The sequence below is a fragment of the Marmota monax genome, unplaced genomic scaffold (assembly GCF_021218885.2).
Source record: "Marmota monax isolate L192 unplaced genomic scaffold, Marmota_monax_Labrador192_F-V1.1 WCK01_AAM20220418_F8-fsc00005, whole genome shotgun sequence".
Lineage (NCBI taxonomy): Eukaryota > Metazoa > Chordata > Mammalia > Rodentia > Sciuridae > Marmota > Marmota monax.
The window spans coordinates 1883649-1895989 of record NW_026692254.1 but is presented as its reverse complement, the minus strand read 5'-3'; the positions used below and the strand labels follow the sequence as shown (position 1 = coordinate 1895989).

The following is a 12341-nucleotide window of genomic DNA, read 5'->3' as shown; positions in this document are numbered from 1 at the left end:
TTGGAAAGCCAGCCTCACTGCAAAGAAGTTCGGGCTAGCCTCCCATGCAGACAAATATGAAAAGAGAAGGGGCTGGGCACGTGAGTGACCTTTCCTCACACCTTCCCACTTAGCCCAGAATGAGCCAGTGTGACGAGGGGCAGAAGACTCATCCAGCCTTTCAAAACTCTTGACCCACATGCAGGCTCAAATCACTTAACCTCATCTTGCTTGAGTGTTTTGACCCACCAGCATCTGTGACCACTGCTGGCTGTTAATGCAGAGGCAGAAGGACTGGTAGGAAATCCTCCCCAGGAGAGGCCTTTAGAGTACAGCTGAAACAAGAACCTCAAGAGCAATGGAGAAACATTTTACCAAGAAGCTCTGGAAAATAAACTATGGAATAGAGTTTCTGATCAGAACACATTTGGATTTGACCTGAATGAAAGGCAAGGTGTATAGGAGAGTGAGGGGGAAAAAAAGGCAGAGCGTGTGGGGGTTGCTCTGAAGTTGGGAAGAATGCAACCAATAAATACATAACAAGTACAGAATCCCCTCTGATGGCTCAGCACTGTGCCATCTGATGAGGGACAATGTATAATCTTTGATGTGAGAACCTGCAGCTCTTATGTCCAGTGTTCTAAATAGCATATTTATAAGAACCACATGATTCTCTGACATTTTTTTCTGTTGTGATTCTCCATGTAAACAACAGCTTTGGCTTTTGCTCTAGCAGGAAATAACCACCATGGGTGATCTTTCCCCCTTAACAAGGCCAACCTGTTACAGTGGTATGTACCAAAAACTTAGCCATTATTCCCCTACTTCCTCCCATCAGGGGAGAAATCCCAGCTTTTCCCAACAGATAGACTTCATAACACAGGTTTTGCAGTGATGTCCACAAGTGAAAACCTACCTTTAGAATTAGGCTGGGTACCATGTCCCTTATAGGGTGAGGATAAAGCACTTTCTTACAAAGAGTAAGACAAGTAGGGAAAGAGAAATGAGTCATGGGAATGTAAGGATTGGTTCCAGAAGTTTTAAAAGCATAAAAAATAAATTCATGGTCAGACCCCCAAATCCAACCTTCTAATAATAAAACCTAGACTGGCAATTTACCCGGCCTACTTCCCCTGGGTTTTTTCCTTAGTGCACATGCATGCCATCCCCCTCCCTAGCACAGACATCAACTGGCACACTTTTGTTATCCACTTTGAGTATGAGCCACACAGTTTTCTACGTGCAGTATTTCTGCCCCTGGGAAGCAAACTCAAGAACACTTAGCATGCTTATCACAACATAAATGCTTTCTAGAAGCATGCTATATTTGAGCAACGTGCCCTCAGATGAAAAAGGTTTAGGGATGTTGTTTGCATCAATTTCCAAAACAATGCATCCTCAAATCCAGCAGGGGGAACCAATGTAGAGGTCTTGTTTTTAAAGCCCAGCATATGCATTCTTGGGCAATTAGATTAGCATTCATTGCACTCTCTTTTAGAAGGACATTTTGGCTGGCTTTTAACTTTGCATCCATTTAAAATGCTTCCAATGGGTGAGTTCTTAGTGAAACAGTGGACTTGCCTGGGTAGAAAAAAAATCACATTATTCAGGTGCCCGTAAGTATTTGATAAGGACAAGCTTTCTTTTTATCAGACTTGTCTGACTGTCTTCACAGGAAGCACATAAACAATAAAAAAGTTAAGTGGAGTGGGGCATATAAACTTGTGGTTTTTAGAAGGGATTTTAAAAGGCTTACAATAAATATGAAACAATAGGTACAGAGAAGCGCCAAGCTATTTTGTTAGCTTAAAACGTCACACAGAAACTATGTTCTGTATAGCTAAATTCTCTTGATTAATATACCTTTAAATCACATATTTACTTCAGAAAATAAATTTCCATAGTATTTATACTGAGTGTGACATAACACTTTGCTTTCTCATGCAGAAAAGCACAGTATCCTGCAAGGTTTCTTCTATTGGCTGTATCTTCTCATTTCTCCAGTATTAGGACTCTCACTTCCCAATCTTTCAATCCATATTTATTGAACATGTTACTATTTGCAAGAATATTTTATAAAATTACATAGAAATGAGAGGAGAGACTCCTGCTGCAAAGTGAATTTATGTGAATGGAAGGAATACACACAACACTGGTTAGACTATGATAAGTCCAAGTTTAATTGAGTCCAAGTTTAATTCCATATGAGAGAGTTTTACAAGGGCAAACTTTCAACCTATGTCCATGAATTGCTACCCTGAAACTTGTAGCTCTTTTCATGAGATGTGCATGGAGATTTGAAGAGAAAGGGAGGTAAATCAGATTAAATCCATCACTGCTCCTGGGGAAATAAACTGATGTATTCTACCTGCTGGTTCTATTGCTTTTTCTCATAAAAGTCTCAAGATTTCTAGACAATTCAAATGCAGTGGTTTGCAAATTGGATTCTTGGTCCTAATCCTTCAATTCCCTGTAATAGGATTATATATCTCAATGTCCTCTCACTGTGATACAGAATACTTCCAGGCCATTGATGTTGGACTTGCCCATGTGATCTGGTTTTGGACAATGAAATGCTATTGGACAGACTGTGAGCAAAGGGATTGAATATACTGCATAAATTAATTTGTTACATGTGCTCCTGATATTTGCCACGATAGGAAGATGTCCCTGTAGCTGCTGGTTTAAGGGGGATGAGAGATACGTGGTGCAGACTTGAACCCAAACCACAATCTGGAGCTGGGTTCAGGCAACTCACAGTTGGAAAATACAACCACCCAGCTGAGCCCAGCCTCCATCAACTGAGAGTAAATAAACCATTGTCAGGAACTGCATTTGGGAGTGATTTGATATGCAGCAATATTGTTGTTGTGAGGAACTGATGATAGCTAATTAATAAAAAATGAAATGCTTATTTTTCTTGGGTTAAAAAGACCTACAGGAGGCATCACAATACCAGACTTTTAATTATACTACAGAGTTAAAGTAACAAAACGGCATGGTGTTCACACCAAAGCAGGCATGAATACCAATAGAACAGAATAGAAGACACAGAGACAAACCCACATAAATTCAGTTATCTCATATTAAACGAAGGCACCATAAACATACATCAGAGAAAAGATAGCTTCTTCACCAAGTGGTGCTGGGAAAAATGAAAATCCATTTGTAGCAGAATGAAATTTGACCTCAAAGTGGGTCAAGGACTTAAGCATTAGACCAGAGAGTCTGCCTAGCAGAAAATGTAGGACCAGCACTCCATCATGTTGGCTTAGGAAATGACTTCCTCAACAAGACTCCTAAAGCACAAAAAGTAAAGTCAAGAATTAATAAATGGGGTGTTATCAAACTAAAAAACTTCTTCACAGCAAAGGAAACAACTAGGAAGGTGAAGAGAACCTACAGAATGGGAGAACATCTTTGCCACCTGCACCTCAGATAGAACATTAATCTTTAGGGTATATATATAAAGAACTCAAAAGACCTAACACCAAAAAACCCAAATATCCCAGTCAATAAATGGGAAATTGAACAGGCACTTTACAGAAGAAGAAATATGAATGGTCAACGAATACATGAAAAATGTTCAGCATCTCTAGCAATTAAAGAAATACAAATTAAAACCACACTGAGAATTTATTTCACTCTAGTCAGAATGGCAAATATCAAGAATACAAGTAGCAATAAATGTTGGTGAGGATGTGGGGAAAAAGGAACACTCAAACATTGTTGGTGGGACTGCAAACTTGTGTAAGCATTCAGGAAAACAGTACGGAGATTCCTCAGAAGGCTTGGAATGGAACCACCATGTTGCCAAGTTATCCCACTCCTTGGTATATACCCCAAGGACCTCAAAATCAGCATAGTATAATGATGCAGCCACATCAGTGTTCATAGTAGCTCAATTCACAGTAGCTAAGCTATGGAACCAAATGAGGTGCCCTTTGACAGATGAATGGATAAAGAAAATGTGGTATATATAAACAATGGAATGTTATTCAGTCTTAAGGAAGAATGAAATTATGGCATTTGCCAGTAAATGGATGGAACTAGAGATTATCCTGCTAAGTGAAGTAAGCCAATCCTCCCTGGCAAAAACAAACAAACAAACAACAACAACAACAAAAAATAAAACCCCAAAGTCCAAACATTTTCTCTGATATGTGGAGGCTAACTCACAATAAATGTGTATTGAGGGAGAATAGAAGTTCATTGGATTAGACGAAGGGGAAAGGGAATGGGAATAGCAGAGTCAGTAGAATGAATCAGACATAACTTTCCTGTGTTCATACATGAATACAGGACCAGTGTAACTCCACATCATGTTTAATAAGAAGAATGGGAATATATGGGGCTGGAGTTGTGGCTCAGTGGTAGAGCGCTCGCCTAGCACACACGGGGCACTGGGTTCGATCCTCAGCACCACATAAAAATAAAATAAAGGTATTATGTCCAACTAAAACAAAATATTTTTAAAAAAAGAATGGGAATGTAATTAGAGAAAGTTATTCTCCATATATGTATAATACTTTAAAATACATTCTACTGTCAAGTATATCTAAAAAGAACAAACGAAGAAAAAAGGCTTGAAGTTATCTTTTTTCCAAGTTAGCACTCAGCCTTTAATTTTGCACTCTCTTCATCCATATTTTCATTTCACACATTCCAGAATTGTCTAGAATATACATATTCGAAAATAAAATTAGTTTACATGAGAGAGGACTGCTCCTAAAGAGTGTGCACTGCCACCAATAAAATAATGTTATGTGTTTTATTCAACAATACAGTTTCGGGGGCCCTAGATTAATACTAGTTAGAGCCACCTGGCATTTATTGAGTATTGCCTATATTCTGCTCAGTGTCTAAATGCTTTGCCCAGATTATTAAATTTAATTCTCATAGCAACCCTGTGAAGTAGGTGTTATGATCTACATTTTATTAATTAGAAAACTGAGATACAGAGATGGTTAGGAATTTATCTAGTGATCCATATATAACAAATAATAGCAATAAGGGGCTTTAAATACTAGTCCTTTACCACCCACTTGGAAATGTAACTAATATTTGTTGTTTGGATAAGATGCTTAAATTATGAGTCATCAAAAATATGGGAAATAATAATACAAAAAGAGCTGAAGAACTAAGCTATAATCTCCTACAAATTTGTTGAATTAACAGAACACAAAGAACATTGGAAAATAAATCCTTCTGGAACTTAAACAGGTGGGAGCAATGCTACAACTCTGAACGTTTTTTTAAATGTAAAGATCTTTAGGCCTTTATAAATTACCTTTTTTTCATTATATCTTTTTTAAAAAATATTTTTATTAGTTGTTGATTGACCTTTATTTTATTTATTTATTTACATGTGGTGCTGAGAATCGAACTCAGTGCCTCACACATGCTAGGCAAATGCTCTACCACTGAGCCACAACCCCAGCCCACTTTTGTTATATCTTTATTGTAAAATTGTAATATAAAATATATTGTTCTTTTGAATAATTTTAAACAACATAAAGTTATAAGAAAATTTCTTTCTTTTTCCCCCTGAAACTTTGGAGAGTAAATTGCAGATGTAACCATCCCCTAATCATTCCCATCAGCCCCGAATTCTTTGATGTATATTTTCTATAAACAAGGATATTCTTGTGAACAACCACAACATGCACATCAAGAACAGGGGATTAATGCTGATGACATTCCTGGTATCTAAGTCACAGACCACAAGAAAATTTTGCCAATTTTCCTACAATATCCTTTTTAGCATTCTAGGAGAACATAGAGCATTTCCTTGTCTCTGGTTTCCTTTAATCTGAGATGGAGATGCCCTCATGACTTAGCCCAAGTCTGGTCCCCGAAGCCCCTCTCCCTTCAACGTGGGCACCTAACATGCTCAGCCTTGCAGAACCCATTAGGTCCCCTAATTTTCAATTCTGCAAATATTTCAATAAAATCCACACAGATGCATTTAAGTAGATTGGAAATCACAATCTAGAAGTTATATATTCTTCATTATCATTAAGAATAAAAGCATAGGAATGGGCTTGTAGCTCAGTAGTTAGAGTGCTTGCCTAGCACATGTGAAGCACTGGCTTCGATTCTCAGCACCACATATAAATAATTAAAATAAAGGTCCATTGACAACTAAAACAAAAATTAAAAAAAGAATAAAAGCATAGATTGTCCTATAAATTGGAAACTGGGATAATATGGCATCTTTTACATAGTTACACCATCCTTTAAATAGGACATTGGGCAGGTATGATATGGGACACTGGGACATAATGACTCTAAGAAGGAAGGAAATAAAGAAGGAAAGGAAGGTGGAAAAGTTAATTCCTGATCTTTAAATGTTTTGTTCTGGAAGTGTCATCAGCTGATTGGTCCACGTTAATCGATTACACTTAGTAGAGTTCCAAGGTGGCTATGAGAAACCTCATACGTGTCTTTCCATGCATGGTAGAGGAGTTATCCTCTAACATGAGTGGCACCTGCTGCTCGCAAGCTTTCCTTTTGCACCACTTAGATACTTATACGCCTCGCAGATTACCGTGAATCCTGAAACAGACTCCACTGAGTTAATCTTTTTTTTTTTTTTTTTTTAAAGAGAGAGTGAGAGAGATAGAGGTAGAGAGAGAGAGAATTTTTTAATATTTATTTTTTAGTATTTGGCGGACACAACATCTTTGTTTGTATGTGGTGCTGAGGATCGAACCCGGGCCGCACGCATGCCAGGCGAGCGCGCTACCGCTTGAGCCACATCCCAGCCCCTGAGTTAATCTTTATCTCATTTTTTACAGATGGGAATTCAAGTAACTTCTCTGATATCATAGTTTATGGCAGAGCTGGGACTTCAGTTGAGGTTCAGATTATGCCAGAGCCTGAGGTCTCTCTCTTTGCCCATGTCCTCTGCTCACCTGCTGTCATGGTTTGATATAGTTTGGACTTTGTGCCCCCAAAGGTTCATGTGCTGGAAGCTTGGACTCAATGTTGTGGTATTGCAGTGGTAGAACCTGTAAGAGGTGAGGCCTGGAAGAAGTAGAATAGTTCATTGGGGGTACTGTCTTCAGAGAGGAATAATGAAGATCCTGAGGACTCCAGTTAGTTTCTAGAAGAATGAGTTGTTATAAGAAGAATAAGTCTGACTCTTAACTGTCTCTGACTTCCTGTCCCAACATGTGGTCTCTTCTGCATGTGCTTTTGCCATTGCAAAACTGTCAATCATTAGGCCTTCACCAGAGGTCAAACTGGTGGGGCTGCCTGGTTTTGGACATCTAGTCTTTAAACTGTGGGCTAAATAAATCTTTCTTCTTTATGAGTATCCAGCCTCAGGTATTTTGTTATAGCAACAGCCCTTTCTTATAGGAGATACCCCTTGCAGTTCTTAGCATTCAGCACAATGCCTTATAGCAATTAGAATGTTCATATATACTTACTCACAGATAAAAGGAAACTTCATTTTTCTCCCTAATCAGTAGTTCTTTTTCTTGAAACATTTTTCAGCTCTCTACGTAGAAAAGGTATGAATTGTATCTGAATTTTTGCTTAAACTTTAGTAAATTGTAGGTTAGCTTAAAAATTTCATGCCTCTTCTATATCATAGTTCTTTTTTAAAAAAATTATTCTAATTTGTTACATATGACAGCAGAATGCATTGCAATTCATATTACACATATAGAGCTTATTTGTACACAAAGTAGACTCACACCATTCATGTCTTCATACATGTACTTAGGATAATGATGTTCATCTTATTCCACTGTCTCTCCTTCCCCTATGCTATCCCGTCCCTTCCTCTCTCTTCCCTTTGCCCTGTCTAGAGTTCGTCTCTACTTCCCATGCTCACCCCACAATCCCATTATGAATCAACATCCTTATATCAGAGAAAATATTCGGCATTTGGTTTTTTGTGATTGGCCTACTTCACTTAGCATTATATTCTCCAACTCCATCCATTTAACGCCATGATTTTGTTCTCTTTTAATGCTGAATAATATTTCATTGTGTATATATACCACATTTTCTTTATCCAATCATCTACTGAAGGGCATCTAGGGTGGTTCCACAGTTTAGCTATTGTGAATCATGCTGCTATAAACGTTGATGTGTCTGTGTCCCATAGTTTGCTGTTTTTAAGTCCTTTGGGTATAGATCAAGGAGAGGGATAACAGGTCAAATGGTGATTCCATTTCCAATTTTCCAAGGAATCTCCATACTGCTTTCCATACTGGCTGCATCAATTTTCAGTCCCACCAGCAGTGTATGAGTGTGCCTTTTTCCTATATCCTTGCCAACACTTATTGTTGTCTGTATTCTTATTAGCTGCCATCAGAGAATAGTTCTTAATAATCAAACATGGTGAAGTACAGGGAGCACAGGTAAGTTAGAGTTCATCTTTTTACCACCATTCCTGGGGCCACTATGTGTCCCCTCCTTCTAAGGCTGTGGCAATGACTTTTCAACATGTGTTGTGGTTCCAGCTCTTGCTCTCAAGTCTACTCTTAGCATAAAAGTCAATGTGATTTGAACCATACCAATCCTCTGCTCAAAAGCTCTGATGGAAGCAAGACCTTAAGTGTTGGGGACTCCTGGTGTTTTCCTGCCCTCACTTCCTTCTGGTCTCTTCTCCACTTGTGTGATGCCACCATGCTGGTCTCTGTGCCGTTCCTCCAGTATTGCCTGGTGTGTCCCCCGCCACCTCCTTCAAGTCTTTGCTAAACTGTACCCTTTTCAATGGAGTCTGTGATGTATATTTTGTTGAATAGTGCAACGATTTGCCACCTCTATCTACTCTCTTCTTTTCTAGATTAATTTTTTAATCCAATCATCCATCATTTTCTAATATATAATTTATGTGGGTATTATATTCATGTTTATGTGTACCTGCCCCCTCTCGATTATGAACTATTCAGGTGAGGATCTTTGGTTTATTTACAGATGTCTCCTAAGTACCTAGAATGAGCATTGGTTTATGTTTAATAAATATTTGCAAATTAATAAAATGTGCTCTGGATTTACCTGGCCCTGCCTGGCTAGTTCATGTATTAGTCGGGAAAAAGAGAGAAAACTATTTTCTAAGATTTTCAGATTATTTATTAAATATGAGGGCCATGAATCATGTGGGGGAGAATTTTTCAAGGAGAATTGTCTAGACAGGAGCCCAGGCCTTTGTTATAAGACACCCATCACTGTTTTGTATCCTTCTAAGAGCACCAAGATAAGAGAAGAAATTCTTTTCCCTGGCCAGTGGAGATTTTGTGTGGAGTGTGTTACAATACTCTTCTCCAGATTAATGACTTAAGAGTCTCCTGGGAAGTACTGGGACATCCATAGCCAGTGTGGGAAAAGGCTGATCCACACGTTCCTGCCTGGCAGAGCCAGTCCTACTCCAAATAAACTCAAATAGCATTATAAGACTTTATGGAGGAGGCGTAAGAGTCGTAGGTTGATCTTCAGTTCAGGACAGACAAGCAAATTCCCTCAGCCTTCTCTCTGTATAAGCATGTCTTAAATAGTATAGTTAACCATGCACAAGGAAGAAGAAATAACAAAACTTGTTATTTCCAAACTAGATGTGCCTGTCAAGCAAGACCTAAGTGCAACATGAGTTCAAGGAGAAGAGACTAGCATGCAACTATCCCTTCCATGTGTTCAGTATAATGATAAACACCGTGCTTCGTGGTCACCCCATGCTATGTAGTCAAGAAGGAGCTCAACAAATATGTGCAGAGGATTAAACATTGTGGCATTTCAGCATTGAAAGTATGACCTTGGCAAGCCCAACTTGCTGTTGCATATCTTGGTATATAAATAGCATAAACCAATGCACCAGAGGTCTATTTTCAATATTACTCTGCTAATAGATAACATATGGTTTCCCATATGGCATGTTAATACAAATACTTTTATTCTGATATGGTTAGTTTTTAATCCAAGGATTTCTAAGTACTTTAGAAAAACTATTCATTAGCACAAACTTCCCTGGGGAAGTTGCAGTACTTTGAACAGATACAAAGCATCCTGCACACAATCAATAACCATTAAGGAATGACAATAATAAGAAATACACTAATGTGTCTTTTTTAAAGAAACAAACAAATAGGAATTAAGCAGCTTTCCCAATGTCTTCTAATGTCTTTACAGTGCAACTGAGGTTAGAGGTCTAATTACGCCGACACGTTATTCTAATAGTTTATCTATAATGGTGAATTGACCATAAATTACACCCATTCAAAGGTGTACAAATAACCTGGTGTCTACCTCATATCTGGGAAAATTATGACCAAGGTGAAGTTAGCATAATAGCATTACAATGAGATTCCCTTGTGCACTTTCTCTTCCACTCTCAAATAAAGCAACAAGTGCATTTTTCCATTAACTTTAAGCCCTAAGGTTAAATTTCCTTCTACAAACTGTATTTCTACATACTGTCATTTATGTTCCTGAATTGAGATAACCAGTGTGCCCACACATTTGTTTAAAACAGGCACACAATGTGCTTCGTGCAGATGTTAAATACAGAACTGGCAAGAGGAACTGCTTTTTTGCTGAAGAATGGAAAGTATATAAAGATGTTCTTTAAATAGAAAAGTCACCCCATGAATACATTCAAAAGCTGTTAAAAATCTTTGTCATCAATTAATGTTTGTTGAATACCTACAAAGTTCAAAATGCTGGAGAGGGAATAAATTAGGCTCTTTGGGAAACAAAAGTCTTTCCCTTTGGGAGTTGACACAAAAGGATGGAATGGTTTCCTGAGATGTTCCTGCCTACACAAGATGGAACTGAGGCTAGAGATGATTATTCAGAATACGGATAGCATTTATTTCAAATACGTAGAATAATGTGGAATATTTGAGCTGAAGGAAATGTGTGACATCAGTGAGTATGCCAACTCTCCAATTGGGGTTGTCCATGTGGCCCCTTGGGAATTTACTGTTTGCAGGTATCCATGTGTGAGTACAAGTACCATGTGGGGCAACTCCCAAAGGGAAAGTCTTGTGTACTTTGTATAGTTTAATATCTGTCCTCTCTAGGGTGCAATTTAATAGACATATATCTGAGGTTATGAGCAAACCCCACATTATCCTGGAAGGGAAAAACTTTCCTTTTCATATTTTTATCATTTTCTTCCTTTAGCATATTTGTTCTTTCTGGGTTGAGACTTTGCTTTTTAGGTAGTGAAAATAAGAATTTCAAGATAATGATTTGGAGTTTTGAAGTTTAAGATGAAAGCAATGTATGAGTTTTCCATGATTCAATATGAACATTTTGTAGCAATGTCCCCTCACCCATTATAGTTCTATAATATATTCTATAATATATAATTATTGATATCTACTCCAAAGCTGACTGACAACTGTAAAAACAACAGTGCTATCTATATGTATATTGCCACTACTTTAAAATTGCAGAATTCCAAAAATGGATTTACTTAAACATATGTTTATTGAATCTCTATATGACATTGTACCAGAAAGAATTTCTACAGATTAGTTCCAGGACTCCCTTGCACACCAAAATCCATGGATGTACAAGTACCTTATATAAAATGGTATACTACTTGCATAGAACCCACACATAACCTCCTGGATACTTTAAATCAGCTCCAAATTACTTATAATACCTAATACAATGCAAATACTATGTGCATGTTATTCTACTATATGGTTTAGGGAATAATGACAAGGGAAAATGTCTGTACCTGTTAGTACACACATTTTCTTTCCCAAATATTTTAATTCTTGGTTGTTTGAATCTGCAGATGCAGAACAAGAGGATATGGAGGGCAACTCTAATTTGCAAGTAAAGAAACTACACTCAGCAGACAGAACCAATGCTTAGTTTGTGTAAAATTGGAGGCATAGAAAGCCCTCTTCCCTATGGTGTCATGATTTTCTCATAGGAGAGTAATTTAGCAGTTATTGCATCAAAAACAGGGGTTCTCAAACTTCACTGAGGTTCAGAAGGACTTGGTAGACCTGTTATAGCACAGATTGCCCAGTTCTGGTTCAGGAGGGCTGGGGTGGGACCTAAGCCTTTACATCTCTAACAAATTCCCAGATGACACTTCTGATCTGCTGCTGGTCTGGTACCTCACTGTGAGAAGCCTTGGTCTAGGTTCTAGATTATTAACTAGTAAGAACAGAAAGCATGATATTGTTTACTTTAATTCATTAAATATGGCTATGGACAGCCTACTCAGCTTTGTGGCTGCATTGCTCATTTTCAAACTTCTGAATTTCTACAGCCACCAGTTGAGTAATCCCTTGAGACTACAGTAGTATTTCTTAAAAAAAAAAAAAAAAAAAAAGACCTCATAAAACCAATGCACAAAATTTACCTTTTCACTAAAATTTCAT

The 12341-nt window shown here is 37.9% G+C and overlaps 1 protein-coding gene across 5 annotated transcripts in view; it reads right to left on the bottom strand.

The window, feature by feature from the left end:
- The window catches only part of Macrod2 (mono-ADP ribosylhydrolase 2), a 2042921-nt gene that overhangs the window by 154762 nt on the left and 1875818 nt on the right, over positions 1 to 12341 (bottom strand). The window lies entirely within an intron of this gene.